This window comes from Cavia porcellus, unplaced genomic scaffold (assembly GCF_034190915.1).
Source record: "Cavia porcellus strain 051 isolate PalLab524CR breed Dunkin Hartley unplaced genomic scaffold, mCavPor4.1 scaffold_14, whole genome shotgun sequence".
NCBI lineage: Eukaryota > Metazoa > Chordata > Mammalia > Rodentia > Caviidae > Cavia > Cavia porcellus.
In genome coordinates, this window is record NW_026947497.1 from 60,652,570 (window position 1) to 60,680,424 (window position 27,855).

The window sequence follows — 27,855 nt, forward strand, 5'->3', positions numbered from 1 at the left end:
GCTTTTGCTGGGCTTTTTTGTCTATGCCCGTTGGGATTTCTATGTTGCCAGTTTCTTCTGCTCCAAGCCTGGTGGATATGAGGAAAGAAGGAAAGAGGACTGTCTTCGGCCCATCCTCCCTCGGTCCCAGCCCCAGCTGCTCCTCTCTTTCTCCACCCTTCAGAGTATGCTTTTCATCACATACAACATTGGCAGCTTCCAAAGGTGCTTAGTGGGAAAATCAAAGCATTTCCACTCCATCTTCACGGAAGCCCAGCAGAATACTTTGTGTTTGTTTTCTTTTGTCTTTTTCCTATACATTTTGAAAAACTTGAGGATTTTCTAGACATACAGTGCTACATTTTAAACTTAGCATTATACTGTAGATGGTATCTTAATAGCTATAGGATATGCTAGCATGTTGATATCAAGTAATTTCTAAACTGGCTTCTTCTTAACCACTTAAACTTTTCCCACACTTTATTGTGTAGCTCCTTTAGCCCTTCTCTTATTGAACGTATGGCTCATTTCCAAGGATCTACTGATGCAAGCACAACTATAATTAACTTTTTTTTTTTTTTTTTTTTTGTACTGGGGATTGAACTCACAACCTCGCACTTGCCAGGCAAGTCCTAGCCTAATTAATACCCTGTGTATAAATTTGTATTTCTTTATTTGTAAGTTATTTTTCAATACCATTCCTAGGATGGAGTTGTTGAGTTGAAAGTTAAGAATGTCCCCCACTGCCTGCTCTTTAGAGGACAGTTTGGGGTACGTCTCCAAGCCACAGCGGTGGAGGGGCACCTGCAGGGCTGGATTCAGAGGGCTCCGATGTTGTGTTGCCCCTTTCGTTTGATAATGAGACGGTTGCTGGCCTCACTTCACCAGTGTGACCATGGTCCTCAATTGACCTGCAGGTTTGTGTCCTTGAACATCACCTCCTTGGAAGGATCAGCAAGTCTTTGTGTCCCTTGTACCATGTTTCATTTCTGACTTCATGGGGCTGGGGACTCTCGCAACCAATTCTTTCACAGCACTCGCATGTGCGTGCTTACCTCCGTAAGTCACCAGGAAACAAGGGCTGTGCCTGCACTCTGCTGACCAGCAGTTCTAGCCCAGTGTGCTGTCTACATTTGAATTAACATTAAAAGTTCAAGTGCTCACTCACTCCCCACACCAGCGCTCAGCAGCTGTAGTGTTGGAACAGAGAGGCCAGAAATTTTCAGCCCAGCAGTAGGCCTGCTGGACCACACTGGGACAGGTCACAGCTGTCATGCCACACTTCTGTTCCATAATCACCACTCCAAGGCAGACAGGAAGGTGCCCACCTGCAGAGAGTGAGGCCATTTCCACCATGATGACCTCTGACCTCTGCCAGGTGCCAGGCACTCAGCTAAACACCCCTGCTTTGGAACAGCCCCAACCCTGGGCTCTGCTTCATGCATAGCAAGAACTCCTGGTGATAAAAAGCTCTCCTGTTCACCGCGAGTAATTCAGTTGGAAGAAATGCCCAGACCATAAGGGTGCCCTTCACGCTGCTCCATAATAAGTTGCTCTCTGAGAAAAGGCAGAGGATAGGAAGGGGCATCCCTAGGAGGAGGAAATGGGAAGTTGGGGCTGGGTCCTGGGCTTTAGAGGCAGAGTGCAAGACTCCCACTCCTCTCCACGCAGACCCCTGGCCACAGTGCAGGGAGGCAGCTGGCTGTGTCCCCACTGCATCATCTGAGGAATGGGATGCAGGAGGGCTCCATCTCCGCAGCTGCAGCTGCTCGTGCCTCAGGACCCTGACCCGTGGGAAAGGCACAAAGCCACCTCGCACAGATGGAGGAGACACAGGGCTCCATCCAGGATGCCCGTCCTGGTCTGCCCCAGGCAGGCAGCACCTTTGCTCCTGTTGACCTGTGTTGAGGGGGCCTCGGCTGTGTTTCCAGTGAGGCGAAGGTGGTGTTGCTCTGGCCTGGGAATACCTGGGAAGACAGACAGGAAGAAGGGGCCACGCTGCAGGTCAGGGATGTTCCCCAGCTCAGGACCTGGCTTCCAGGGCCACAGCGCAGGAGACAAAGGGAATTCAAAGCTCTAGGACCAGCTTGAGGGCACCACCAGGAGTAAGCAGAGAGGGTCTCCTCGGTCCCCCGGGCTGCAGTATGGGAGTCCCAGCCACCCCGAGAATGGCTTTAAACCTGTCACGGTAAATAGGAGCTAACACACCAGCTCCCCTGCTCTAGTGTACCATTTGCCAGCTGAATAGTTACCTTCCCTGAACAATGGATACACGAGATAAGCAGACATTTGGCACATGTGGTCCTCGTGGCAAGAGGGGCTTCCCCGAGAGGAGGTGGGGACACAGGGTAGGAGCCAGCCTCGGGCACATCTCTGAGTCCGCTGGGCAGAGAAATGAGCACCGAGTGAGTGGCCACCAAGTCTTTGCCCTTCACCACCTCCTGCAGGGGTGGAAGTACATTCCCAACTTCCAGGAAGGCCAAGATCCTAGGCCCAAGGTCATAGAGCCGGAGGCTTCTCCAGCCTACATTGAACCAGGCCTTGGGATGGTTCTGGGAGAAAGGAGCCCACACTGGGAGGCAGAAGCAGGATGGTGGGACCACTCTAGCAAGACCTGGGGATGATGACTCCAGCTGGACCATTCCCAGCTGCCCTCCACTAAATCCACAGCTGCCCAATCATGGGAGCAAAAGCTGGGCCTACCTTCTATCGGTGACCTCCCCTGGAGGCGTCTACCAAAGACTCAGTCTGGGGACAACTTAGCTGCAGGGTTTGGATCAGCACTGATGCTGAGCGTGGCACACCCTCCCCCTACCCAGCGTGACTCCCGGTGCCCTGGCTGCACTTGGCAGCCCCTCCTCTTAGCCCATATAGCCCGCTCCATCTGCTTCTAGCAAATGCAGGAGACCAGAGGCCCATCTCTGCTCCCCATGAATGATGCACGCGTGAAGCAGGGGACTGTGGGTAAAACAGATCTGGATGTAAAAGGGGTTAGAACTGAGTTCCAACCACAAATGTGAATGTGGAAGCCTCACCTAAGACACTGCTTCTCCTTACCATGCAGAGCCAACCCCTTCACCTCCCCACCGTGTTCCTCCCCTGGACCACACATCCACACCTCAGGGGAAGGAACTGCCCACTTGTGCATAGCCATCCGGCTGCAGGGCATGACCTGTCTGTCACCTGGGGCCCCCTCAGCCCTACGCTGTGGCCTCGAGGTTCTGAGCTCTGCCTGGTCCATTCGGCCTTGGAGCCCATCATGCTCAGCAATTCTGCAAGCACAACCAGGTACTGGAACCTCCAACCTGCCTGACCTGGACCTCGCCCACTCCCTGCACCCATGCCATAGCCTGTGTGCCCACTATGTTAGCCTCTGACCAGTGAGCGCCTCCATATCAGGGCACCCAGTACACAAGAGACTCCACATCCTTTCGAGCAGCACTGGGTACACCCAGCCTTGTCTCCTGGATTCTCCATCCGCTGCATCCCGCCTCCCCTCCCAGGAAGTGTCCCACCTCCATGTGTGTCCCCAGCACATCACAGGGGCCTTGCTAGGGAAGGGGCCTCAGAGAGTGTATAGGGTGCAATCAGGTGCACCCCAATGCATGGGCTCTAACCCAGGTGGACCAGAGCCCTGATGAGAGGGGAACAGGACACAGCCACACCCAGGGGACCACGATGTGGTGACGGAGAGGAATCCCTCCTCGATAGCACCAGGTAGAGGAGTGTGCCCCACAACAGCCAGAAAATGAGTCTCTGTTGCTGACCATGCAACTTGTGACACCAGCTATGAGGGACATAGGGCAATCCCACAGGAAGCCCTTGCAAACTTCCCTTCCCTCTCCCAGGTGACCGACCAGAGCCAGCCTTGGCCACTCAGTGACTCACTCCTGCACAGTGCTCCACTCTGGCCCTGAGACAGGGGCAGCCTTGTCCTCCTGCGTCTCTACACAAGCCTCCCTCCTATATCCAGCTAGAGAGAAGCCAGCAGCTCTGTACCCCAGGACATGTTGGCATCACAGCCATGCTCAGCCAGCTCAGCACAGGGTCCCAGCTTTCTTTGCGTGGCTCTGCGCAGAGGGACACCATCCTCCAGGCGCCCTGGCAGAGGGTGGCATGGCTTCCCACCCTCCATGCCCCGTCTGAGTGCAGGCAGGTACGAATAGCTGGCTGCTTGGAAGGAGCCAGCACGGCATGCAGAACTGTGGAGGTGCAGCCGAGCAAGCACCTGAGGGGCTCCCCAGAGAGCCACACGTCACACCGGACCAGCACTGGGCGCTGCTGCTAATTCGGTTCCCTGGGTCACTGGGAAGCAGAAGAAGGTGGCAGCAGGAGAGGCTGGTGTTTTCTGCAGGACTGCAGTGCACTTTACATTTCCCAAAGGCCATAATTATTTCCTGGAGAAGAAATTCAAATGACCCAGATAGTTCGTTCAGTGAGATTGGCCCCAAAAGGATTTCCCTACGAAGCAGTTTTGTCAGGGAGGACATCACACCAGGGCTGGTTCAGGCCCCACACACAGGCGCCACTCCAGGGCAGAACAGGGAGGCCGAGGCTAAGAGGCCCAGCAGCATCTCAACCCAGGCAACCCCAGGCAGCTGCAGACAAACCAGCCTCTCACCCACAACCCTGCCTGACAGGTCTCCAAGATGTGAGAAGCCGCCTCCCTGGGAATATGGGGAGGCTCTTGTCCCCAGCCTGCCCCCCGGCCTGCAAAGCTCCCTGCTCCTCAAACCCAGAACTAATGGGGCCACTATGGGGTACAGTGCAGGCTCCAAGGAGCTGGCCAGGAGCTGAATCCCTCCCTGGGGTCGATATCATGGAGCCTCAGGTCACTAGCGAAGTGGCCAGAGCCCATGGTGGTTGAATGATCCAGGTCAGCCCAGGGACTCAGCATCAGAAAGGAGGGGTATACTTTGTCAGGCGCCCTCAGAGGAAGTGGGTTTTTGGGGGTGAGGACCATGTTGGGCCAGGGCATCCCAGAAGTGTGAGACGGGCACAAGTGCTTGGCGCAAGTCCGTCACAGCTGGCCACGAGAGTTAGTAACGAAGTAAAAGGCAGGCAGGTGATACCAACTGCCACTTAATGCATGAAGACATGGATGCACGTTTACCCAAGCAGGCATGTGGCGGCTGGCCAGGCAGGCAGACGGGGACCAGGCACATGGACACCTCCATTCAGGGATTTGGTGGTTTGTGTGAGTCCTGGCAGATCTTCCTGCCCTGAGGGACATCTTTGCAACCCTGGCCGGTCTTCTCACATCACAATCCTGGCCCGAAGCATCTGGGCTACAAAAGACAAAAGACAGTACCCAAAGTACCAGCCCCTCCTTGAAAGGCATCTATGGGGCCAGGGCAGTGGACACAGCAGTCTAAAGGTTCATGCCTGCATTTAGAGACTCCCACCCGAGCCGGGACTCTGTAGAGGGAGAAGCCTGGGGCCAAAGAAGACCACGAAGCCCCCAGGTCCTAGAGCACTTGGATCTCTGCAAGGCAGGGGCTTAGATATGACCACACAGGCTGCCACGGAGCACGGTCACCATCAATAGGATGCCCCGCCAGGCCCAGTTTCCTGTGTGCCAGTCCAGCCTCCTCACCAGAACACAAGCTCCTTGTCTCCCACTGGCCGCTCTGTGTGCCCCTCAGGCCCAGCATGGGCTGGGACAGTTTGGACCTCAGTAAATATTTAGATTGTCTGCTAGGAACCAGGCCCACCCAAGCCTCACTCACTGCCTCCTGCCCCTGCATTCAGACCTCAGGGACGCAGGGTCTGCCCTTGGCACTGTGAGGCCATAGAGGCCAGGGCCAAGAGCTCATGTGGATATTACCCGCTTGGTGGCCACACAGGTGGTGCTGGCTTCTAGACGGCTAGAGCTTCCTCACCTGCAGTGAGACCAGAAGGGCGGCAGGACTGCAACGAGAGAGCTGTGTCTGCAGCCGTGGGGCCCAGTCCTCAGCCACCGGGGAAACAGCTTCCTCTTGTGACCTGACCCTGGCCAGCTGCCAGGGTTCCAGGGAGCCCCGTGATGCCCGGGAAATTCTGGTGGCGCCTGTGTTTGGTGCCGTCTCTCCCACGCCTGGAGAGCGGTAGCTGAGTGTGTGGTGTGGCGGAACTCTGGGGGCCTGCTCCCCTCACCCCTCTCCTGGCTCTATCTGGCCAAGGGCGCCATTTCCTGCAAGGACAAAGAGAGAACAGAACGATGTTCCTGGTAGATAGATGTGTCACTGTGAATCTTCACACCTGTTCTCTGAGCGACCCTTTTACAGATGGGAAAATGGAGGTCCAGAGAGGTTTGATTATGTGTGTGTGCGTGTGCTTGTGTGTGTGCATGTGCGCGTGCATGCACCCTGGGGTTGAGCCCAGGGCCTTTGCACTGAGCTACTCCTGCTGCTCTGTTTATTTATTTAGAGACAAGGCGTCATTAAGCCAGGCTAGGTTCAAACTTGCAGTCCTCCTGTCTCAGCCTCCCAGACTAGTGGAATGACTGGCATGTGCCACCTGCCCAGCTTCAAGGAATGAAACCCTTTGCTTGGGATCACAAAACTAGAAGGGCAGGGACTGAATCCTAGCCTGTCACCTCCACAAGCAGACTTCTTAGACACCAGACCCCTCTGCAACTCCAGGCCCAGTCTCCTGGGGACAGAGACAGACATACTTCACACGTGGCTTCCTGCTTCACCAGCAGGTAGCCAGCGGCATCCAGGACCTGAGAACAGAAATGGCCAGGCCAGCTCCTTCTGCTCTCGCAGTTTGCTCTAAGGCTTGTCCTCTCCCCCTGTCTTCAGTTTCCCATTGTGTTAATGGCAGCAGCAGCTGCCCCGCAGCCCAGTGGGGACACATGCAGGCCCCAGCGAGGTCCCTGCTGCTCTTTAGGAATGGGGACCAGAGAGGCCACCGATCTCGCCCGTGTGCCACAACCGTCACAGCCTCGGCCTCCTCCCACCAGCCCACAACTCCTGGAGCCAGGTGCACCTTGGGGGCCAGAGGAGCAAACGAGACAGGAGGGCAGGCAGCATGGGTGCTGAGGGTCCGTCACCTCTGTGGGCAGGGCCTCGGTGTCGCTGGGCTCAGAATCAAAACTGAGTGCTGGTCACTGGGTGCTGGCCCATGGGTGCTCCCAACCAGGAAGGCCGGGTAACATCCTCGGCAGTGACCCTCGCCTGGTTCTGACTCCTCAGAAGGTGCGGGAACAGCAGCACCCAGCAAGTGGGCAGATGTGGAGGGCCCTGCCCAGCCTGCAGTGCCCCTGCCGGACAGCAGGGCCTCCCTCACTGCCAGCTTGGATATGGGCAATGTTCCCTCACCCATCCCTGGCACAGCCCCTGGGGAACTGCAGACCTGGGAAGGAGAACCTGGGGTCCCCAGTAAGCGAGGCCCTGAGGAGGCACAGGTGGGCAGTCAGATGGTGACCACTCACAGGCCAACCTGCCACAGAGGACGTGCTGGGCAGCTGACACAACCCCAAGCCCTGGCCTTGTTCCTGAGGCTACGGCCAAGACCCAGGGACACGCTGGGTCTGCACTGTCTCCAGGGAGCCACAGTCACAAACAGCAACGGCTGCCAGCAACTCATGTGGACCTGTGTGGGCTGTGACAGTGGAAGGCTTGCAGCTGGGTGAGGGGCAAGCACCATCCCACACCCTCGGATGCATTGTGATGCAACCCGCTGCCCCACCTCGCAGATGTGCCTGCATGTGCATGCCGTGTGTGTGCACGTGCGTGTGTCCCTCCCACTCTGTCTCTGGGCCATCGGTGTCCCGCTTACCTCCCGCTCCTGGGGAAGGTGCGTGCTGGAGTGTCACCTGCAGCCTCAGTGGAGAGATGGACGGAGAACGCAGGTCCGGGTGGCGTTGTCACAGGGGTCGGCAGCAGATGGGCCGGGCCCATCCACTGCAGGCACAGGCCCATCCACTGCAGGCACGGTGCTGCTCTGCGCCCCAGGGACACCTCAGGAGGCCCCGTGGGCTCCTGCTGGGAGGCACCGCCTCTGTCTCCCCCTCCTTTGAGTGATTTTAATACCGTTCCCTCCATGCCAGCTCCTGTTCTAGCAGAGAACAGAATCAGATTCTTTCTTCGCCTCACAGCTCCTCTCTGCGTTATTATACAAAACCATCTCAGCCCTTGAGGAGGTGGCATTTGACACCTGCAGCTACTGAATCCCCAGAACAGAGAAGGGAAGGAATAAATAGGAGGGAGGGAAAGAAATGTTCTGTTTCCGCTTCAGCAACATGAATCAGCGGAGAGTTAAATGGCAACAAAGTATGTGGTGTTAATCTTTAATATTCCTGGGATCTTGTCACCTCCTCCTTCCATCCCAGAGCTGCCTTTTTCTAGCGATTCTGGTGCCTCTCACAAGACATCACACCTTCTATTATGCTCTTAAACAGTCCCCACCAGAGGGAAGTTCTCGGTGATTAGGCTGCCTGGGAGAAAAGGGAGCTGCTCCTCTATTTACCAGGAGCCTGCGAGGAGGAGCCACAGAGGTCTCACCCCCAGACAGGCCTGGCCAGGGCTTGGCTCTGCTGTGATCTAGCCCTTCCTCTTCACAGTATGTGACAGACAGCAAGCGACAAAAGACGCCATCAGAAGGTGGACGCAAGCAAGGCCAGGTGCCAGGGCCCTGGCTGGCTGTGCTTTGCCAACAGAGCGCACTCCTAGGGAACCCAGGTCAGGCACCAGGAGAAGTGTGGGTGTCCTGCCTGTCAGGCACATGATGGGGCTCTTGCTCTGAGAGTCCCGGGCCTGGGATTCCCTCTGTGGCTTCCCAGGAGGTCCCTCAAGACCAGGACTCTGGGGATGCTTACCTGGGGGTAGGTTCTGTGAGGCTGGGGAGGAGATGGAGGGCGTATAGATCTACAGGGTCCCTGTTGCAGGCAGCTAAATTAGTTAGAAATATTATAGGCAGTGAGACAGGACTAGGCCCTCAAAGGAACCAACTGCACTGTGGGGGAGACAGACACCCCCTGCTGTGGGCCAGGCCTCAAGACAGAGGATCAAACAAATGCACCCACATCCTAAGGACTGATATTCTAATTAGTTCCCTATCACCCTGAGGGAGTCTGGAGTCTCTATTCCAACCCCCTAGGGAAGAGTCACTGCTTAAGAATGCCCATTTTATAGGGCTGGGGATTTAGCTCAGCAGCATAAGCGCCTGCCTTACAAGCAGGCAGTCGTGAGTTTGGTACCTGGTACTTGGTACCTGGTACCGATAAAAAGGAAGAAGACCAAAAAAAAGAATGCCCACTTTTTGCATGATTCCCCGTTTGTCCCTAATGTAATCAATTTTACCTGAGCTATTGATCTTTTTGGCTAACTATAGTTATGTCCCACCGTATGCCTGTCTGCCTTGTGAGTTCTCAGTCTTCCCACACCTTGAACCCATGGTTTTACTCTATAAAAGTCCCTGGAAAAGTCAGAGTCCTTGGCAACCTGCTCAGGTCCCCTTCTGTCTCTCTTCAGTCAGAAGCTTTCTTTCTCTCAATAAATATATTCTACTCTTAACCTCTGTTGTTCCTAAAATTCACTCTTTGATTTTAGAGAACATGAACTCGTACTGGACACGTAGTAGATTGGGAGTTTCATTCCCCTATATCAAGAGGACCTGTCCACTGCTCCTTTCAGGCCCTGGCCAAGGGTGCTGGCAGCAGGTACTGAGTCCTCCAGCTGCAGGGACCCCATAGCAAGAAGACATGATCTTCACCTGTGTCACTGCTGTTGGGGGGTGACGGCTTCCAAAGAAAAAGAAAGAACAGACGCTTACCCAAAAGTGCCCCCTTCTCTTTGGACAGTGCTGGATCTCCAGGCACCAAGCCCATGGGGTCCAAAGCCTCTGCCCTGGAAGACAGTGTCACAGGATTGGTAAACAGAGAGGGTTCCCAGTGTGGACAAGACATCCTGGTATGAGGGTCTGGTCCTCAAGCCAGGGACTCTGCAGGACTTCATGAAGCTGAGCAGCACTTTCTCCCTTTTCACGGCACCTGTGGAGCTTGAGTGGCCTTGGGGACCTGAATGTGCCCCGGGAACCTGAGCATGCCCCTGGAACTAAGTGTGACCCTGGAACCTGAGTGTATCCCTGGGAACCTAAGAATGAACCTGGGGACCTGAGTGTGCCCCTGGGACTGAGTGTGCCCCTGGGGATCTGACTGTGTGCTTGGAGACCTGACTGTGCCCCTAGGGACCTGACTGTGTCCCTGAGACTGAGTGAGGAAGAGGAAGGAGATGAGTCACTTCTGCCCCACCTTCTTGCCAGCTCTCCTCTGCCATCTGTCTCTTTCTGAAACATGGGTCTTGTGCAGAAAGCTCACTCTTACGTAGTCTGTTTACTATCACATCTCCTCCTGGGCTTCGGAGGGCCAGGTTTGGATCTCGACTGGCACTGCACCAGTAGCTGGACGGAGTTCTTCCTAAATGTTTGGATGAATGCTGTCATTGTCCATTGTAGAACTCACATTGGCCCCCCCATTACTCCTGGGATAAGGCCCAAACCCCTTTCTGGGAGAGTCAAGGGCTTGCTTCTTCCTGCCCCCATTCCCACCTCTGCCACCCCCTTCCCATTACTTTGGGCCCTAATGTCCCCCTTCTTCATTCCTTCTCAGCAGTGCTCGCCTGCCTGCTCTTCCACCTGAGAAGTGGCCACACACCCTTGAGACCCCACCGAGTGCTATCCCTGTGATGCCATCTGCCCTGATCACAAGAGAATCATGGGAGCAAATGAGCACCAGGAGCATGGTGCGGGGGGGGGGGGGGCTACCAAGGAACCAGCATTTTGCTATTTTCAAAAACATTTTACTATTTTCAAAGAATAAGGGCAAGCAAGCAGCCAGTGTGGAAAACGCCCGTACCTGTTTGGCCTGCCTTACACACTTGACAACATGCAGTTTCAGGGTCTGTTTGGATTTTCATTTGTTTGCTTTAACCAATCAAGCTTAGAGGAAGGAGCGTCATAAACGTTTTGGAGTACAGAGCCTAGAGATTGCATCATTGCTCCCCTCCAGACAACACAATCATTTATTCAGTCACTTATTCAGCACCCTGTGCCCAGCATGGAACCAGAGTAGAGAGAAACACAGCCCAGGCCCAGCCCTCCAGCCCACAGGTGCTGGAGGAAGTGGTTGTCACCTGGCCACGGAGCTGGGGAACTCAGGTCCAGCTGCACAGGCCTCAGGAAAGCAAAGCCCAGTGTCAGAACTGTGAGCTGAGGCTGTGCTCTGCACACCAGGAGAGACCAGAGTGAGGAGAAGGCGGAGGCACAGTGGCTAGGAAGGTGGTGGTCAGCCTTTCCCCCAGGGGCCGGGTGGGCGGGACAGACCACCCAGGAGGAGGCAGGCCTAGACATGGTCGCCTGGCAGGAAGCCCTGGCCGCTCCCCACCTGGGGCTCCTCCCGCCTTCCTCCTGCAGAGCTGCCCAGAAAGCCTAGTGAAGCCGAGTGCTACGCCTGGCTGGAAATCGGACTTGGATTTCTTCCAACCCAGCTCAGTTCTTCTCCGTTTTCCTCAAGATGCAGGGCAGTTATTAAAACAAATAGCAGGGCTCTGTGCTACACATCCCTTGTTAATTCCACGATTAACCCCGACCAGTCCAGGACAGAAGGAGCCCAAGATGAATGCTGTAGCACTGGCCTCTGCCCCCAACTCTGCACTGTCTGGCTCTGCTCCTGCTCCCTGAGGCGAGGCCACCATGAAGGGGTCACAGGGAGCCAGAACACCAAGGGCCGCCACTCCCAGGAGCCCCATCTGCCTTGGCATTGCCAGGCACCGGGTGTGAGGGTGCCAAGCCCGCTGAACAGAAGGTAAGGATGTTCTGGGGTCAAATCTGCACCAAGCACCGTCACCACTTGGGCAAGGCCCTCTTTCTAGGGTTCAGACCCTTCATTTTGGGAGTAAGCTGTCACTTGCACCTCTCCATACAAGGTCATGTCCTGGCTTCAATCAGAAATACTTCTGCAAGGGGCACAAACCTGAGCTCTGCTGCTTCCGCAGGTGGGGTAGGATTTTCCCAAGTCCCTCTGGAAGGGAGGAGATCACAGCAATGCTGTCACATCGGGACACCAAAAGCAGACACTGAGCCGGGTTAGGTGTTGCACCATGCTTGACATGTGAGTGCATCCATGTTCAAGGTTCTAGGACTTCTCCTGGCTGCCCCTCCTGTTTGCCCTCTGTTGAACTCAACCTTCTTGCTAATTACCTGGCCAGAAAAACAGATAGAAACAGAGTTTATCCCAACTCTGTGTCTAAAAACACACGGTGTGTCTTTCCTCCATTGCTGATGATGATGTGGTTGAGGATGTGGGTGATGAACCCTGGTTGCTAAGTATCCAAGGACTGAGAAGGACCAGACCTGAGCTGATCAACACAGCAGCCACTAACCACTGGCCACCAGAGAGCCCTGGACATGGACTTGGCATGAAAGTAAAAATTGTAAGATTTCATTAATAATTTTCATATTGGTTGAATGTTAAAACTGCAGTATTTGGAGCATATCAAGTTAAATAAAATATAATCTCATCAACTTCAATAGTTTCTTTTTACTCTATAAAATATGGCTACTGGACTCTTTACATTTACCTATGTGGTTTTTATTATATTTTTGTTGGAGGCATGGTTCTAGAAGTTTCTACGAGAATTCTTGTTCTCTTTACCCACATAAAGGAACTCCTCCCTTCGCCTCCCTCATATGAGTCAGAGCCCTTAGACCATGTACACACACGCTCATGGTCCAAGAGCTTCCAGTCTGCTCTGTAGGGCCCAGCACATGTACTGGGATGGATAGCCAAAAACCACAGACATTTGAAGAAGAATATGAAATAAAAAGTCCAAAATGAACAAGAAAAACAAAAGAAAAAAAGGAACTATAAAAATGAAGCAGAGAAAATATAAGAAGCAAAGAAGAAAACTGTAAAACTCCTTCAACTAACGTTCTCGTAAGTGGGAGAGAAGAGGCTACACCTGTGAAATAGAACAATGTGACCCCTGGAAGAGAGGCCCACAGAGTTCGGGGAGCTCAAACCTTAGAGCTGAGATTTAAGTTCCATGGAGCGTCAGAAGGAAGTAAAACAGTGAAGCACAGACTTCAGCAACAGAAGAGTGAGGGGGAGGAAGCAAAGCTGTGAGCAGCACCTGTGAACCTCTCCTCTCTGTGACTCAAGAGCAAGTGACCACTCCCGCCTCGCAGCCCTGCGCACACAGCTGCCGGACACCGTGGCAGTGCTGGTTACTCGATACCCCGCATGAGTCAGAGCTCTTCAGGGAAACAGAGCCAGCAGGGCACCAGACAGAGGGCGAGTGGCCGCCACGGGGACCGCTCACAGGGTCACACAGGGCAGGAGTCCCAGGGGTGCCATCCGCAAGCCAAAGACGCAGGTGAACCTGGTCCAGGGCTGGGGGACGCAGTGGTGTAACTCAGGGTCAGAGGCCTTGAGAGTGGGGTCCGGGCAGCGGGGAGAGGACGCTTGTGTACGTCTTAGAAGGCAAATCCGGGGGACCTAGGAGCACTGGTTACTGGGATAGGAGAGGTGTGCGCATCAGCTCACAAAGAAGGAATGAGATTTCACTTTCCTTGTCTCTGTTTCCTTTTTTGTTTTGCAATCAGGGTGCAGATCACATTGTGCCTGCCAACGTTGGTGAGGTCAGATATTCTTCTATCTATTGATTCAGCTGCCAACCTCTTCCAGAAACACCTTCACAGACACACTTGCAAAACGCTTTATGGCTCTCTGAACATCCCTCAGCCTATTTAAGTTGGCACACAAAGTCACCCATTACATGTTCAGACTTATGGAATGAGTTTGTTTTATTTTAGTCTATTCTGTTTTTTGTTATATTTTATTTCATTATTTTAATTTGCTGGTACATTTTACATATACATATTGATTATATTCATCACAGGGACTTTGTACCTGTACATGATATATTTTGATTCCTCTTTCTTCCCCAATTCCCTCTCCTCCCTTCAACTCCTCTTTATGCTCATTATAATCTACTAAAAAAAAATTTATGTTCTAGTGGGACATGATCTGAAGTGCAATATTCTGATCCAAAATATATAATATCTAACTTTTTGAAGATTCAAGAAAAAGAATAAAGGGAAAGAAATTAGTAAATGAACAAAACAACTTTTTAAAAATTAGAGGACTCATTCTTCTATTGACAAATTCCACTCTGGGCCTCAGAGAATGATTTTTGAAAATTCACATGAAGGTATTTCATCATCAAATATCAGAACATTAGAGAGACAGAGTCTTCTAAAAGTCCACAAAGACAAAAAATAAAATAAAATGAAATAGCATAAAAACAATACAAAGAAGCTAAAATCACATAAGATATTGAAATCACAATTATGAAATCAAAAAAGCAATGAAATTATAGCTCAATTCTGGGGCAAATTTAATTTCCAACTGGGATCCCATTTACAGACAAACTCCCAGTCAAGCATGAGGTTAGAAGAAAGGCAGAAGCCATACAATGACCTGAAACATATCCTCCATGTGTCTTTTCTTAGGAAGCTACTGGATATATTTTAGCCAAAAACAAGCACACAAACAAAAAAACTATAAGCCAAGAGTAGCAAAAACAGGAGATAAATCAGAGGACTTGGAAACAGCAAGGCCTTGAAAACCAGGTCAGCAGCAATCCCAGTAGGAAACAGGCCATCAAGTAAATTATCCCATAATCAGATGGGTGCTTTCTCGGGTGGGAAGGGACAGGCTCCCTGTGAACCAAGAGCCCCTAAAATTGCCCCTCCTTCCCTAGGTATTCTGGTTCCCACTCAGGGTTGTAACAAAAGAGCCCAGGGCCTGCCTCAGCCTCCCCAGTTCAGGTCCCATGTTCAGAGGAGTCTGGATACCCCAAGCTCTCAGGACAGGGGTACACTGTACATATGCTGTGTGCCTGAGGCAGTACCCCAGCAGAGGCGGGTCTGCAGGAGCCATGTGAGAACTGGGCTGATAAAGGGTGATGTGGATTCGCCCCAGCCTGGAAAAGCCCTCTCTGCCCTTGGTCTGTCCTTTTCTTCTGGTTTGCCAAATTTCAGATTACTGAGTGGCCCTTCTGTGTCTAGCTATCTCCCCAGAGCCTTACACGATCCCAAATGGGGCTTTTGGAAGGTAGCTGGATCTAGCGTGTGTGCTGCTAGGATCAAGGACATGATTTGGGAATCGATTCATGGTGCAATACTAGGGTTAATGGTATGAGCATTACCCACCCTGAGGAGCCTGGGAAGGAGAGAAGGGACAGAGAGGGCCCTCAGCAAGACTCATCCCTTGCTGAGTGCTGCCTTCTGCCTGCCTGTGGGCTGTTTCGCCTCTGCCATGTCACCTGTGGAGCCCGCGGATTATGCACTACAACCTCCACAAACTGTGAGCCAAATAAACTTTTCCTCCTTTAACTCTGGATGTCAGGGGGTTTTTTCGTCTCAGAAATGAGAAAAGTAACCAACACACAGAATAAAACTTCCATGGGCCTCATCCTCGCCTGGAGGCTGCCCCCTTGGTGTGTAACCACACACTGTGTGATTGCACCACAAACAGACCCAGCTCCTGACACTAATTCCCTGATCCCAAAGCTACCCAGCAGCACTAGCAAGAATTGTGTAGAAAACGGGGTGCTGAGAACTAAATAGCTTTCCTGAGAACACACAGCCAATGCCATCTGAGAAGAAGCTGTGCTATTTCTGCTCAGGCTTTTTCCACAAAGAGAATGAAACTTTGACTTTATATTATACACACGTCATATAATAGTGCAGCCAATACACAGTAGGAACAAGGAAAGGTAGAAGTTAGAAAGGGACACACAGACAGGTGGGACACCGACAAAGTCCTGCAGGGGAGCTATTACCCAGGGAACTGTGGCAGCCTACACACTCTCTAAGGCAGGTGGTAAATAGTGAGCCGAAGCCAACATCCAGAGTTGGAAGCCAAACGCTCCCTAAAGGATTCAGCTCCAGGTATTCACCTCAAGGTCATCTGGCCAAGTCAGCCCACCTGCCCACCAGCTAGAGCCCTGGGGAACAGCTTAGGGTCAGAGTCAGGCTTCCCTAGCCAATGCACAAGGAAGCAAGGTACATATTCCAATGGGAGTGACTGGCCTATACCTCCACCTGCTAGCCAATCAGTTCCACAGTCCTCGGGGAGGTTGAGAAGCCTGGGTCCCAGCTGTGTCCATGGAGAATTCCCCTTGAATCTGTAGCTGGGTTCCAGGGTCATCTCAATGATATAGGCTGTCCATTAGCTGGTGGAACAAATCCCATAACCTGGGCTACTAAGACAGGCCAAATCAGACAGTTAGGTAGTGTTCACTATATCTAGAAGATTCTCACAGGGAGCAAATCAAACTTTTTCCTTTTGGGCTCTGCTGGGTCAAGACATCTCCATCCCACTGGGCCAAGATAAGGTATTACAGCTTACTGAGGTCTTTGAGATCCTTCTGGGACTAGAACTTCGAGCAGAGGGACACAGAGCTATGACATCTAAGGAAAAGACCTCAAAGAAGATTGCACGCAGGCTTTTAAGATCCTCCTGATTGGTCATCTCTCTTTTTATGCTTCCAACACTCAGTATCCTTCCAGTGAACTCCTAACAAGGAGAAATGCAAATGGGAAAGGGATCAAGAGAAGGAGGGAGGGGAGCAGTGGGACATAAAAAGGTACACTTGTGTGCAGCCCCCATGACAAATGTAGCCAGTATGTACTGTAAACACAGACTCCTAATATTTTTAAATAAAATTTAAAGTAAAACAAAAAATTTAGGATTAAATTCTAAAAGTAAAAAAAAATTGAAGTCAATGTCTTTGTTTTACCGTCAAAGAACTCTACCAGACACATAAAAAGGTACAGGCCACAGAGAAAACCTTTTCTGACATCTGTTACTACAGGCATGCGCTGTTAACCAGAGCTGAAGGTCTATTAGAAGCCCCAGGAGCGCTTCTGTGCGATTCCCATCTGAAAAGAGATGTCCTGGAAATGCTGGTGCCTAAGCTAGATTAGGAATCCTCCCGCAGAGGGCGACACACAGAAAAACAAGCTCTCATGGTAGACGTGGTCCCTGTGCTGTACCCATGGAGGTGATGGCAGTAGTGAGACCCAGGGAGTACATGGTGATCTCCCAAGCAAGAGACAGTCCTCAGCCCCCAGTACTGTAGTACTGTAGCCTGAGCTTGGCCAACCTCCCACTTCCATAGAAGTCAGAACTCAGAACTCAGAATTTGCCAAAAACCGAAGGCAGTCACAAAAATAGTTACCTGGTTGAGGCGCTGGGAAACCAAGCAACCAGCTTGCCTCCCTAATAAGCGGCTGTGGCTTGGCAAGCTGCAGCCACCCTGGGGAGAGAACCACCAGCATCTAAGATCCACCCCATGTTGGAACTTGTGGCGTTGGGAAACCAAGCAACCAGCTCACCTTCCTGGTAAGCGGTCATGAGCCTACTGCACATGGGTTGAGAATCAAACATCCCACCCCCCACCCATCCGCTGTGGGAGCCAGAGATTTGAGCATCTCTTGGGAAGGTTGACCATATGCAATATAGCAAATAAGGGGGATTTCCTTCTACCATCTCTTTGAAGGCAAATATTTTTATCACTGTTTTGCTTTGTTCTGATTAATGGTATTGCCCTATTCAATATTCTGTTTTGATAAGTTCTATAATGCTCTGTATTTCATTTGATTTTGCTATACCTGACTGAAAACACAACTATTGTGAAGATAACGAGATATACTATGATACCTATTGCTGTTATCCCAGTAACTTGCTGTGACGTTCTGTATCAGTTTCACTACACTGTCTACATTGTCTTTGTTTCATCTTGTTCTGTTGTATTTTACTACCTTCAAAATAATACAAAAATTTTTTTAAAATAGTTACCCGTAAAATGAAGCAGCTTTATTAAGCTCCACCTGGAGGTTTCTCCTGCTTTCCTTCTGAGCCCAGGGACTGTCACAGCCCAGGGAATGTCTCCCTGGCATCTCGCCTGCCAGGGAGATGAGCAGGAGAGCAGAGCCTTTGGTTCCTTCCTCTTGTCCCACAGAGGGCAGGGTCCTGTCATCTTCGCCCAGCTGAGACCACACAGCCCAAGGGGACCATCACCTCTCACAGCAGAGGGGCTACTTTAGGCCCAAGTGATGGCTCCCAGTCACATGATTCCTGGTGAGCAGATCTGGGCTATACTCTCTCACTGATTCCTTCCACGTGTGTCGAGCGAGGGCCTGTGGAGGAGGCAAAGCCCCTGCCCTACCCACACGAGGAAGAGAGGAGAGATGGACAGTGAGCAGTCTGTGGTGGAAATCAGACCAACATGGGGATGGAGAGACAGCAAAAACTGAGTCCAAGGGCTTGGGACATTCATCTCCACTCAGCAGAGCTGCAGCCTGAGATTGCGATGGAGTCACTACCATTGACACAGAACCAGTGACACCGCCCCCCCCCCCCCCCCCGAGAAGATGAGCAGGAAGGAGACAGCAGCCGAGAAAACTTAGGGGATTACAGCCACGCAGTCCCCAGTCCTCACTCAAGGGGACACAGCCAAGAGCCACCAACCTACAGTCATCCTGCCCCTATGCAGCCAGTGGAAGCTTCTCCACCTTCCATAACAACATGCCTTCTCTGTACAGATGGGCAGGTTGCACACTGCTCAATCTCATGCCCGCTGCGGGAATCTCTCCACCACTCCTGTTCCAGCACACTGAGGGGACCAGGGGGTCAGTCCCTGGAAACCCTTGGCCCCAGGGAAAGATCAAGAGGAGAGGCCTCTGGGAAGTGACTGGGTCCCAAGGGCAAAATCCTCACACGTGTGGCATTAGCACCCCCAAAGAAGGCCTAAGGGAACTTGCTTTTGCCTCTTCCACATGAAGCTGGCAAGAAGAGGCTCACCTCGCTGGACTGGACGGGCCACAGGCCTGGCCTCTCGTCTCCGCTTCTCAACTCAGTGGCTTAAAGCCATGCCCCAGGGGTCTCAGGGCACCATGGATCAGTAGCTGCAGCTCAAGCCCTTGATGTTCAGCTGCTCAGACCCCTCTGCCCCAATGGAGGAAAAGAAGTGGGAGTCCGCACCCTGGGATGGAGGGAGACACCCCAAAGCAGGCCTTAAAAGGAATGGGAATCGGTGCATGTGGAGTGATGATTGGAGGAAGTGTTCTCGGGGAAACCTGTGAGCCAGCAGGAAGGGGCCAAGCAAGAAGGCACCAATCGTGCAGGCAGTTTGGCCGAAGTGCTCACCTCAGCTAGCGGCCAGGTGAGCCCTGGTATATGGACTGCACTCTAGAGAGGGGCCAGCCCAGAGGAAGGGACACTGTCATGCTTCCATACCATCACAGCTGCTGGCAGCTGTGAGGGGACACTGGGCAGCATGGCTCCTGCACACCAAGGCAGCTCCTAGAGGAGTCACCACACAATCCCAAGAAAGAAAACCCACAGGAGTCGTGGGGCAGGGGATACAAAAGCATAAAGCCACCCAAGGGCCCTGAGCACAGGACCAGTCTGCCCTTGCCTCTGGGGCAGAGCAACACGGCTACCTCGGTCCAGGAAAAAGAGGCCCAGGGCACATCTAAGCACCCTGCTGTGCATAGGCCAGCCCAGCCACCAAGACTGGGCACACCCACAATGCCCATGGTGCTGGTTCTAAGAGAGCTGGGGCACAGGAATAGAGACCCAAGCCAAACTGAGCACCCCCAGAATGGAGGGGGAGGGCGGCTCCACTTGTGGCCAGGTGACCAAAGTCTTGCTCTTGGGGCAGTGAACTCGGGACAGCTTTGTCCCAGGTCTTTGCCCCAGGAATTACCTCGGCTTCATCCTGTGTCAGGGGGATGTCCTGGTTAGAGCTCTTGAGTCGCTCTGCATTCCAGGTCTTCTGATAGGGTCTGAACCCCTGGTTCTGAGAAGAAGGCAGGGGTCCCCAGGACTGTGCCCCGCCCTGCTGCTCCCCTGCTGCGTGCAGTGGAAGTCTGTTGCATCCTGTTGGATCTGATGTTCCAGAGCAGGTACCCTACACACACAGAGCTACCCTAAAGCACAACATCACGAATCCAGAGACAGGGGAGACAGAACACTTAATGACTTTGAAAATGAGAAAACAGGTGGCGGGTGGTCCCATGGTGTTCAGTGTCCCCATGGGCTGGTCTGGGGCTTCGTTCGGATCATAAGGATCGTGACATCTGTTTGACTGGAAGGGAGGAGGAAGTGCTGTTTCTGAGCATTTGGAAATGTCATGTGTGAATGTATTGCAGCCAGGATTTCCCTAGATAGGTCAAATTAAACAGCTCTAAGTATCCAATCCACTGCTTCCTTCCGAAGTGGTCACCATGGGAGGCTGTGCACTTATGTTAACAAGACTTCCTCTGTCTCAAATTATATTTGTACTTCATTCTTTGGAATTGCCTTCCAGTTCACTTAGAACAACAAAAGAAAAAACTTACTATTTCAGAGTCATATACCTTATTTGTGATCCAAAACAGTAGTTCTCACTTTGAAACAAACCACTAGAATTTGCCAGACTTATCTCTGAGCAAATCTGAGTCATTTCTAGATGTGAATTATACTCACAAAGAACCAAAGTTGGCAAGGCGTTTATCTTCCAAAACCACCTTCCACTGCGGGCTTGGGTTGCAGTTAGGATAAGAGGGCACCCAGGGTTACATGAGCTATGAGGCCTGCCATGCCCAACTCTAGCCAAGGCACATGCACATGGTCCACCTCAGCCAGGGCCACCGTCCAGCCGGCCTTGGTGTGGAGCGAATATTTTCATTTGATGCCTCTTCTGCTCCTAGCATGCCACACCCAGGCCAAGAGGGACATGAAACCGTCCCAAAGGCCAAGCAGCAGCTCTGAGAACAGGCAGTTATGGTCACAGGTGGTATCCAGATTGTCGCCCATAGGACATAGGTGCTGGCCTGTCGTGCTGACTCCACGCTTCTAAGGGACCTGCTGGGCGGGGCCGAGAGCTGGTGTGATTGGGGTGGGGTTTTCAGTCCCCTAGTTGAACACCAGGGCACTCAGCTGCCCACTCACCTGGAGACAGCGCCTGAGGGAAGTGACCTGCGCAGGTGCCCTGGTGCCTCACTCCTCCCCTCCGTGGCTGCGTCCACAGCCTGAGAGGCCCCGTGCTCAGGCCACGTCCTGCCTCAAGCTCTGCATGTGTCTACCTGCTCTGGAACATCAGATCCAACAGGATGCAACAGACTTCCACTGCACGCAGCAGGGGAGCAGCGGGGCGGGGCACAGTCTAGGGACCCCTGCCTTCTTCTCAGAACAGGGGTTCAGACCCTGTCACCTCACGTCACCTCCACAAGGCATCTATGCACCGGTTTCCTCTTCCCCACCCTAGAAATCACAGCCTTCACCCTAATCTCTGGCCAGCTCCAGGTCCCGCCAAGCCCTGGCCACGTGGACTCCCAGGACCTGATGTTCCCACGCATGTGCCAGCCTCCTCCAGAATCCACACGAGGAAACATGGCCAGCAAGTGGCCTTGCCAGTGGGCACCAATGCCCCACTGGGCACCCTTCCCCACCCAAGGTTTCTTGGATTCTTATTTCCCATCATCCACGTTCTCTTACTGAGGCCTTTGCCTTCTTTGTTACCTGTGTTATTGTTCATCTCTCCAGCCACCCCAGGCCCCTCTTCCTGACTGAGTGTTGGCCCCACGGGACAAGTTCTTATCACCACTCAGCCTTGGGGACTTCCCAGCTCCAACCCTCAACCCGCATCCCTGCTGCTGCCGCGAGGCTCACCCTTGACCCACTTCTGCTGCCACAGCTCCGCCCCTTGGGCCAGATGGGGGCTGCACACCATCTGGAGAGGGCGCCCAGACACACCTGCAGTGGCACGTGGGCAGTGGGACACAGGAGACTGCTCCAGGATTTGCAGGTCTGGGAGGCCCACACAGTATTTTCCAGCTGAGACGCCTGCCTCCCTTCCCGGCTTGAGACAAAACACCAGCTCAGCTCAATGGCAGCAGCACCAACACACAGACTGAGAACGAGAGGGTGGAGGAGGGGGGGACCTTGTGGGATCCCTAGAGATCGCAGGCAGGAAGAGGGATTCAGCAGGCAAGTGGACCCAGGCCTCCTCCCAAACAGGAGGTCAGAGAGGCCTTAAAATCCTACTGTGTATTCAGGTCGAACAGGGTCTGCGCAACAAGCAGAACAGGCCAAACTCACCAGGATGAACATGAAAAAGGCGACAGCAACAGGTGTCAGTAGGACATGAGTCGCGGCTGCAAAAAAAAGCAGATAGATGATCGGAGGCTGCTTCAGACAGGTCTGAGCGGAGAGGGCAGTGTGGTTGGCAAGGGCCTCAGAAACACCGGGGCTGACCGTGTTGTCACTAAGAAAGGACAGCAGGGACAAGGAACAGGCACCTAGGAATTCAGGCTCCTCCTGGGCCAGGACAACTGACAGGTACAGGTGGGGACATCGGTCTAGTCAGAGCCAGGTGGTGGGGTGGTGGCCTCCCAGGTGACGGGTTAGAGCCCAAGGAGAGGCGAGGATGTCTGCATCCACTGATCCTGCTGCTCTGCCCTGAACAGCTACGGGGTTCACGTTGCAGCCGGGTCTCTGCCGGGACAGCTGGGCACCAGCTCCCTAGCTCTGCATCCAAGTCAATTTCAGACTGAAGCTCTGGTGACAACTGCAGACATGACTGAGCCATTCCCACTGCTCCTGTGGCCACTCCAGCTCAGGACAGCACGGAGGTCTCTGCCTCGGTTTTCCATTTCCGGGTTTATGAGCCTGCATTCTTATCCATAAGTAATGATCCCCGGACAGCACTCTGACTTAGTTTAGTGAAATGCTATAAGCAGTCAACTAGGAGGGAGGGAGGCAAGGAGGGCAGAAGCCCTGCCTGTCTGCCCTTTAGAATTGTGTTCTGAGCTCAGTTCTCATCTGCCCTGAAGCTCGGTGGCCAAATCTGTCACCCATTAACCCAAGCCCGTGACTCAGGCAGGAAACTCACAGTGTGGAAGGGCACCTGTCCCTCCATCTTGCCCTCTTTGGCTATCTTATCCCAATACCATGCCTCTTTTTTAGGCTCCCAGAAATTACTGGAATGGGAAAAGCCACTCCCTCATCCCCAGACCCTACTCGCCGACAGTCAGCTCTGCTGTGTCCTGGAAGAGGCTCAAGGGCGTCACGTCCCCAAGAGTTCATGGGCTGTGAGCAGGGTCCCTGGTGTGGTATGCTGAGTGGTGGAACTCTCACAAAGAGAGGCCTGGTCTACCAGTGACAAGGTCACGGTGCTCCCCTTATGGTGAGAAGGAGGCTGATCTCATTGCAGTGGACAAGTCCCCTGGAGGAGAAGGGGGGTGCGGTGGCCTTGGGTCTCACTAGCTGTGTGTGCACATGGCTGGCTCCCTCACTCCTGCAGCATGGGGCCCTCGCCAGGGCTCAGTCCCAGGCAGTTAGGAGCCTCATGGCAGAAGTATAAGCCAGAGACAGAGCTGGCTTTGTGCTTTATAGAGCGCTTGGCCTCAGATACTGCATCTTGTGATATCAACACACAAGGACCCGTTTCGTGTCCCAGCCAGGGCACCCACCAGAGAACACTACGGAGCTCAGCACAGACCCAGGGTTTAGTGAAATCCAGCTCCTCCCATCATTAGCAGATTCCACACAAAAATTCACAGTTCTTTAAGAATATAAGATTTCCAACCATGAAATCAACCTCCCCATTGTCACCCAAGCAAAAGTAAAAAACTAAAATGAAATCATCTCCATTTTGCCACTTAAAGAAGTCAATTTTGTAAAATGTCCTTTTCAGACTTTTTCTTCACAGGCCCTGATCTCAGGAGCCCGGCTTCTGCCCTGATGGTCACAGCATAGCAGTTTCTGTGAGAGCTCTTCTGGCATCTTCCAGGTCCCCATGGCTATCGCCTACTTCCTGAAGAGCCAGATCAACAGGGATCCAGGCCTCAGCCACACACTGCAGCACCACCTCCACCATGAAGATGCTGTGCAGTATGTACCACTCCCTCTCTGTAGGGAGAGCAGGGAGAAATGCACACCACTCCACTGCCCGAGGAATGAAACTCCGTGCTGAGACCCGTGCATCCCAGCACGTGGGCTTTCTAGGCCCAGCCACACTGACCTTGCCACCCCCACAAGCTACCCAGGCCATCCTTCCCACTTGTCCCTACTTCTTCATCACCTCTCTGGCCTCCATGCATGCATCTCAATGTAGTGCCACCCTTCACATGGAACCAATGTCCCCTCTTGAACTCCAGACCAGAGCCTGGGCTGGTCCCAGACCACTGCCTTCACTTTGGGCTCTCTCACGGCAAAAACCAAAACATAATCTTAGCAAGAGCCCTGCATACAAAATAAGCTTCCACCATGGGCATTGGCCATCTGAAAGTCTCGGTGCACAAGGGTCTGACCTCAGGTTAGCCAGCCTTTGGTTGCAAAGAGCAGAATACATTCTAGTCAGGCTATGCAGAAATAATTGTGACAGGGGATTTTCAGCTCACTGAATCACTGGAAACAGTCATTCACCAAACAGATGCCGCTTTCTGAAAAGACTTCGAAAGCCATGGGAAAAGGTGAGCCACCAAAGGGCCGCTGCCTCTCTCAAGTCTGGAGACTGGACCACACCGTCTGTGCTACCACCAAGAGACCACTGCAGCCTACCTTGGAATGCCTGCCTGGGACATCCGTGCAGATAGGCCGGGCTGAAACCAGTAGGAGCATCGTCACATGCAGGCCTGGCAGGAGAAAACAGACTGCGGTCCTCAGCTGGCTTCAGCCTCTTCTCACTCAGGCCCAGGTGAGCACTCCAGAGAGGCTGGGTCTAAACTCTTCCAGAATTTGGTGGGCAAGGGAGCCTGGGAAATGTAGTTCTTGGCTTCCAGGCCTTGCAATAGGGGCCTGGAGGGCAGCAGGGGGCAGGCCACCTACCGCACTCACAGACCTGCAGGCTGCAGGCGATTAAGCTTGCCCCTGACATTCGCCTCACCTCGCATGAACTCCCTGGCATTCTAGATTTCCAGCTGGCGATCCCTGCACAGCCCTGCCCTGCCTCCAACTGAGCAGCCTGTGACCCGCAAGTGGCACCTGAGCACTCTGAGGCAGTGTTTTTCAATAGCTCCCGCAAAAGGTGTACAGACTCCCTATTTGTGCAAACTGTTTTTGTGATCATGTTATTTAAAATGCAGACACATTAGAACAACTGTAAAATCTTCACAGTTACAAAACCTTATTTTTTAAAAAACCTATAAAAATTAATTTGCAAATTAAACACAAACAAAACTCTCAAACACATGGAATTAAGACTAACATTTCTCTAGTGTGATTAACGACGTTGTTTTGTTCACAGTGAATCACCAATGTCAGGCCTAATCGCAGGAAAATTCATTTGCTCGTTGTACATTTCACATGTTAACAGCTCGGTTCTTTTGATTTGCAGCAGGACAGCCCATCATTTCTGTGACTGTCAGTGTCGTTATCATTATTTTTCCTTTTAAACAATGAACTCATTTTTAACTGCTGATTTTAATGGGCCAATCAATTTAATGGTGCTCTCCAAAATAGAGAGCTGAGAAATTTAAAGCAGCATTTAATGAAAACTTCTTGGTGGATAATTGCTAATACCCTCACTGCTGACGACCTGCTGATGGCGGCACAGCTCCCTGTGGACCCACTGGGCCACCCTGGGCAGTGACTCAGTCCTCCTACCGGCCCTGCCCCAACTCCTGGGAACCCTCGGTCTGGTCCGGGTTTGTTTGTTTGTGCTTCGCTCAGCACCAAAAAGCTTGTAAACATGAATGTGAGCAGGAGCAGCTCAGGAGGGCAGCTCCTGAGAAAGGGACCTCTCCCTGCAGGCTGACCCAGCCAAGACAGGAAAGCTGACAGGGAAAATACCCAAGAGATGAGCGGATGAGAGGTGAGGAGGGAGGCGGCCAGCTACCCTGACAACTGACAGCTGAGTCCAGTGGTTGATTCAAGTGACCATGAGAGCCACTTTACACCTGTGAAATTGGAGAAATCTACAAGACAGACAGTGCGGGTGTCTCCATCCGGTAAGGAGTGGGCACTGGTGAGAAGAGGGGGCTGGGGCAGTCCCTTAAAGAGCAAGCTAAGGGAAATCAGCCGGCTTGGCCTTCCGGACAAGAGCACCACCCTGCCTGGAGATCCCACAATGCTCGCACAGGTCCTTCTCTGTTCCACGAGAAGACCTGTCTGCAACATTTTAGTTTTGAGCAGGGATTCTGGTAATTGTCATTATTAGAGCAGTGGATAAGCAAAATACAGTCCCAGTTGGTTATGGAACACTTGGAGGAGATGGGAGTGGTGGGCCAGGGTCCACACAGTAGCACTGATAAATCTTTAAAAGCATTGTGTTATCACAGGCATTAGGTGGAGCCCTTTGTTCAAGATCACATTAAAATTAGAACACATGCATGCACAAATACACCTTGCACTTCCCAAAAGTGCACATCCACTTCACAACACACACAAATACATCCCAAGGAAGATGCAGAATGGAGACCTGAGGAAAAATATAAAGAATGGAAAAAAGAAAAGAAAATAAAACAAAGGGGACTCTGCCGGGACTTCTACTACTAACAGAAGTGAGTGATGAACGTCACTCTCAGAAGACCATAAAAGGAAACTGGATCTGTGACTCCTGTCTGCAAAGCAGATCAATGAGTGTAAGCACTGTATGTGGAGTGAGGTACAGGAGGCAAAAGCAGGTCCTAACGTCTTGGAATAGAGGTGACTCAGCTGAGATGACCTGGAGAAGGAGAAAGATCGAGTTAGGGAGGGAGGGGGAAAATAAAGAGCTGACTTTTAATTGAGGACTTGAGTGTCATCCAAGCAGGATCACGGAGTCCGATTTGGACAGACAGGTCAGGACCCCAGAAGAGAGGTCTAGGCTGGTTTATTGCTCAGTTAATAGGCAAAGTTACCATAATCTAACAAAGCAGTTCCACACCAGATGCTTCAGAAAATACTATGAGATGACTGCTCTTACGGTCATTTGAGGGCCCAGGCAGGTCACATCTTCTCTCCGCCACCCTCAGGTGCCTTCATTGGAGGTGGCAGAGTGACCAAGGTCAGCACCCTAGTCCAGGAGAAGGAGGGGAAGGCAAGGATACAAGGCCAGTGGCCTGGGTTGTGGGAGATTAACCAAACGCAGCAGCCGATCATGCTTTTATCTGGTTGGCTGGAAGTCAGATGTCCCCCACAGCTGGCCACTCCAACCACTAGGGAGCCTAGAGTCCAGCCCGCCACAGCTCTGTGAACACAGAAGGAAAGGAGCAGGTTGAGAGGTGACCGGAAGTCTGCACGCTGGCAGCAGGAGTCACAGAAACAAAAGCCCAGGAAGCAGAGGCAGCGAGGAAGGAAGGCGCAAGTGCAGTCAGGTGAAGGACCCCCGCAGATTTGGTCAGAGCAGGGGAAGCAGCAGCACCTGGTCACAGAGCCAGCAGAGTCCCAGGAAAACCCTCACAGGCAGAGAGACAGCACAGAGAAGAACTACCCCCCACTCCAGTCACACACAGTCCCCAGCGTCCCGGCGACTCAACCCGCGTGCCCACAACTGTGACCTGCTCATGACTCACCAGCCTGGCTTCCTGTCACACCCAGGCTCACCCCTGACTCCAAACAGTGCCTGGGATCTGGTTTATGGGGCCCAGAGCAAGACAAGGCCCTCGCCTCATACTCTGCAAGCGCAGCCTCCCTCTCTCGAGAGCCCTGCACCACCCTTCCCGCCCCAGGGCCCAGCCACAGACCCGAATTTATTACAGAACTCGGAGCCTGATCTCCAGGTCCTGTCATTGTGCAGTCCCGCTGGCTCCCTCCACAACAGATGGGCTGCTCCCTAAATTTAATGCCCCGAGTGACAACAACTGGAAAAAAGTCTACCTCACTCAATGCTGCACTCCTATGAAAATAAATAAAAT

The 27,855-nt window shown here is 52.6% G+C and overlaps 2 long non-coding RNA genes across 4 annotated transcripts; one reads left to right on the top strand and one right to left on the bottom strand.

Moving 5' to 3' along the window:
- Positions 1-649: 649 nt before the first annotated feature.
- On the bottom strand, positions 650-24,778 carry LOC134478735 (uncharacterized). 3 transcript variants are annotated; one of them, XR_010051539.1, is made up of 7 exons: positions 24,581-24,777; positions 22,118-22,173; positions 11,936-12,162; positions 7,744-9,812; positions 5,862-6,151; positions 5,093-5,267; positions 650-4,376 (listed from the first exon to the last, which is right to left on the bottom strand). It is a non-coding gene; the product is annotated as an uncharacterized LOC134478735 (long non-coding RNA). The 3 variants fall into 3 exon arrangements; XR_010051538.1 differs by lacking the exon at positions 650-4,376 and having other exon boundaries at positions 4,869-5,267; positions 24,581-24,778; XR_010051540.1 differs by lacking the exons at positions 650-4,376; positions 11,936-12,162; positions 22,118-22,173; positions 24,581-24,777 and adding an exon at positions 10,217-10,442 and having other exon boundaries at positions 4,869-5,267.
- LOC134478736 (uncharacterized) lies at positions 17,221-27,821 on the top strand. The gene is made up of 4 exons (XR_010051541.1): positions 17,221-17,374; positions 23,811-23,911; positions 24,453-24,716; positions 25,771-27,821. It is a non-coding gene; the product is annotated as an uncharacterized LOC134478736 (long non-coding RNA).
- The last annotated feature ends 34 nt before the right edge of the window (positions 27,822-27,855 follow it).